The 4,730-nt window shown below is 34.4% G+C and overlaps 1 long non-coding RNA gene across 1 annotated transcript; it reads left to right on the top strand.

The window, feature by feature from the left end:
- Window positions 1–2,049: 2,049 nt before the first annotated feature.
- On the top strand, window positions 2,050–3,791 carry LOC110444742. Its single transcript, XR_002462279.1, has 3 exons — window positions 2,050–2,068; window positions 2,989–3,246; window positions 3,679–3,791. It is a non-coding gene; the product is annotated as an uncharacterized LOC110444742 (long non-coding RNA).
- Window positions 3,792–4,730: the final 939 nt, after the last annotated feature.

Genomic DNA, 4,730 nt, shown 5'->3' on the forward strand with positions numbered 1-4,730 from the left:
AAAAAAAAGATAAAAGATCGGGCCTAGAAGCTACGGTTCCCGCAGCTAGTTATCCATGGCACATTTTAGGCATTGTATGTCGGCAATAAATCGTTTTAAACAATTCTTTCATTCAAATTTGTTCGATTGGTGATGTCACACTAAACCCAAACAAACTAATTTCAGATGGAAACAAGAACCGCGATTGTGTCGCTTAAACATGTGTACACCATCATAACCCTGGCTGTCGCTCAACACTACAAGTAATGTTAACAATTTGTAAATAGTAACCAATGAAAAAGCAATTACGCGAGGTCTTGCATAAAAATGATCAAGAAAGAAAAAGGATATATTGTATTTTATATACATGTGTAATTGCAATCCCCGGGAGCATCGCCTTCTTTAAACAAGAAAAACACTCACTCAAAAGAATCACTCTGATCGGATTGAAAAGAGAGAGAAACTACTGCACCATACAGGGAACTGCAGAGGCATTATTGTCGGATGATCCTAATATACACCCATTCCTCCATACTACCCGCAGATAACACTTTTTCATTGGAATTTTGCTTGTGGTAAAAGCTCCGTCTCCAGTCCTATGAGGCATTGTATCCTCGATACTTCAGGAGTTACGCTCTCTGCCGCTCTCTTCACCCCTGGAATATGTCATAGGAAAATTAATGGCACGCGGCTAGCTATTTGATTGGTCTCGGATAAAAAAAAAGCCCTGACCAATCGCTAGGCTGGTACATGTGTTTTGAAGATTACATATATAAAGGAGCAACACCCGACTTCAAAGCTAGTCAATTTTAGCGTCACGTGATCGAGATGTTGTTTCAATGTACATAAACAAACGAGTCTTCCTGTATCATCCAAAGGTGGTGCACGCTGACACCACGATTCTTTTCACAATATAACCAAGGGATGCAGAGAGCGAAAGTGAGGTCACCCATGGGATACCGACGATGCAGTCATGGGTACTTGTTATGTAATTGTTGCGATGTAAGTACATGCGATACATTACTATCATTAGTCGTTATCTATTTCATTTAAATCACAATTTATGTGTACCTATTATGTGTATCAGTTCATTCGAAGGATGCTGAAGGGGTACTAAAATATCTGCAATATGCAATTCATTTTGCAGGATAACACCACATCATGGCAACGGTTGGAGGTGGGGATGGTAGCAGGCTGTAGAATAGCAGCTATCTTGTATTAACAGCAGCGAACTTGATAGTGAAATCAGTCTAGCATATGACATAAGGCAACCACCAACAAAAGCCTTCAGGGACGACATGACAGTAGCTACACAGACATTTGTGTAGGCAACTTGACTTTGCAAAAGTTTGAAACAGTCATTACAATGGCACGCATTGGATTCAAGCCAACGAAATCGAGGTGCCTGGTACCTGCATACATCATCTTGATGCATGGAGGTTTGAAAAAATGACGAACACCTGTGCGTGACGTTTACTTGTTGTTTGTGAAATGTATATCATGAAGCAGCTTTATTTATCTTCAATGCATGTTTATTTTGAAATATATTTTTTGAAAGATTTTGAATGAGACATCAGTATTTTTGTGTAAATTAGCTGATAGAAAATCACATTAAACCCCAGATCTAAACCTGGTATCATCTGCTTTACATTTGTCATCGATAACAACGCTGATTAAGACATCTATGTAATTAATCATTAATTCATATGACAAATCTTCAAAAAAAAACGATCCTGATGCTTGATTGATATTTAGATCGTAGCATAATATCACAAAATAAACATATCTTAAAACAACCATGTTATTTTTTTTTAATGGGAAATTAATGAGATATCCTAATACGATTATATATAGGTTTTTCGTGTTTTACATGCGAGACCCGGAGATATTCTGAAATGTCCGTTGGTTATTAAACAAAAAATAACAGGACCACAACCATCTTGTACAATATTTGTATTTACGTGTATGGTGAGGTTAACATAATGCAATAACTGTAAGCCCTTGGGCGGTTATTGTACACCGTACATGTTTCGTACACCAGAGTTTGAAATGCAATCCATGTAACGACAAGAGTGACACTCCGAACAAGGTAAGATATATGAAACAATGACGACCCCTGACCTTCTGTTGAAGATGTTTCAACTACCCACACCCTGGGACCCCACACGATATCATTTCCACGTTTCAAGAAATGGGCTATCCAATAGTATAGGGAACTCAAAACGACACCATTTCTTTACCGCCATTATCGCCAAATTTTGAAATTAAAACATAGATATGGCATAGTCGTCGGGAATATAAATGGTTAAATATTAGTTTTTGAGGTATTGGTTCTAATTACACCGTAATGTATTTTGGTTAGTTATTGAACGTTTTATTGGTAATAAACACACTCACCTGTTTCCATTGGTTGATATGAAGAACATCAACATTGTTGATGTGAATGACAAATTTATGAATTATGTTAATTTACTAGGTTTTTTCCTCACCTTATGTAGTTACTTCAACTTGTAATCGTGTCCTGCGTTTAATTCAACAAAAAATAGTTGACCAAGTTCAGTAATATGCATAAAGAAATTGCATTTTGTAGGCGCTTGTTCGTGAAGTTGATAATTATAAATTGTAGAATTTGTTCCCACGCCATCCATGCCTTTAATAAGAAATATTTCATGCTTGTACAAAGAACATCATTTAATTTCATATTCATCCTCGTTTCACTTTTTGGTGGATGTGCTTTAAATATGATTATCGTTTTGTTTGCATTGATTGGCAATTAAGTCAGAAGTTTTAAAATTGAAATTATTATTGAAACATAAATCATAGATAGAATTAAAGAAAAAACAATAAACACAAATCGTAAACAAACCAGAAACCATCATGAGACTACAAGTAAAATGATCTGTTTACAGACAAAACGTCAGCGAACATTTAACATAAAGAAAAAAACAGTTCTACTACAGTGCTTCTTAATGTACCAACGAAAATTGATTGGCATGCACCTTTTCATAGGAGAAGTCAATGTTCAGTCGGGAAAAGACTTCACATTAAGAAAGTTCCACTGAGTGAGTGAATGAGCTTATACAACGGGGACTATATCACAAGTTCCCTCCAGCAGAGGCAGTCCTCAGCTGTGGACTTATCGGTCGGTGATCATATTCTAATCATTATTACTATAAACGTATGGTGTAATGATATACTCCACAATGGCGTCTGTTTGATTAGAAATTAGAGAAGAATTGGCCTCCATCGAACTGTTGGACAAGAAAGGTAAGTAAGCTTCGTTAATTATTTACTAATTCATCGGTTAAGTGTAAAGTTTCTTTGCACCGGTGATCGTACTTATTGCAGTATGTTATAATATGATATAGAGGAAAATGTCGTCGTTGCCACTACGGAATGTTGAATATTATCTGATTTTTTTACTGTTTACTAAAGTATTGAATTCCATGAACTATTTCATCAATAGAGCAAAAATATGAGTTCTGTCAATAATTCTTGACAATATAACAAATAAAATAAAAATGCATGATACAAGTTACATATGATTATAGTTCATCAAAAATTGTCTCAATATCTTATTATATCATTTGTTATTTATATCACGATTCCTTATGCAATGATATATAAACAACTCGTTTACATATGCTTTGTTACAGTAATTAATCGTGTATTATCTGATTTTATTTCGTTTTATTCAAGACGTATCCCATCGACCACAGAATTAAACAGCTAAACGAGAACAAAGAAAAGACCAGCCACCATGACGAATAGAACCATACAATCCCTTATACTGCTGTCACTTGTTTACACCACAACAGGTAAGTGAAAGATAAATCAGCTTTTTATTTCATGTTTGATGAAACATTACAAAAAGCGTAGTATTTTATGGGCTATATACATCATTTGAGGTTGTTTTTGCAAATTATGACGTCACATATGTTGAAAGCTCCGTAGATCATAATGTTCAGTGAGATTCACATACAGTCGTACATGGACAGTTTTTTTAATTGTGCTAATGACTTGGTTAACGTCACACAATAAATTATGTGATATGAATAATGAGTAGGTCAGATAACTTATATATTATATATATAATACAATCCATTCAGTCTACAGATACTCATACTATATATAGTTCTATATGCTGATACAGAAATGCAGATTAAACAATCATCGTAGACTTTTTAAGTGTTATATTTATTACAAATTGTTATTTATTACAAATTGTACCGTATAACCTTTCTACCTTGTAAACGGTAAACATACAAATGCATAAATAAATATATTCACTTTAATTTACTCAATAACTAATTTACAATAAACAGTACTTTACTAAATTTTGAAACTCATAAAATTAAGGGATTTATACATCTCTTTTTCTGTTTCTGAAGTAATTTAGACTATTTTAGATTTTCAACTTTTTGGCTCAATGCATCACCGATGAGTTTTAGACGAAACAGATGTGTGGTGCATTGTAACGCCTTTCAGGCATACTGTATGATCTATTACTGAAGTTTAAAAGGTGCGAGCACGTGTTACGTTCATCTTTCGTTCTTATGCAGTTAACTATTTGTTAATATTTTAAATAGTTTCACTCTTATAGAAAACTAAGGAAAGACTGTAATTGAAATCATAGATTTTATGTTTCATAAAATAACACAAAAATAAGGGAAGTTTATCGGTCACAACTCCAATAATCCAGGTGGAGTACAAAATAGTCTGGGGTGGATGTTGCGGTATCTGTGCTGTAG

Source organism: Mizuhopecten yessoensis, unplaced genomic scaffold (genome assembly GCF_002113885.1).
Source record: "Mizuhopecten yessoensis strain PY_sf001 unplaced genomic scaffold, ASM211388v2 hete_36168392, whole genome shotgun sequence".
NCBI classification, from domain to species: domain Eukaryota; kingdom Metazoa; phylum Mollusca; class Bivalvia; order Pectinida; family Pectinidae; genus Mizuhopecten; species Mizuhopecten yessoensis.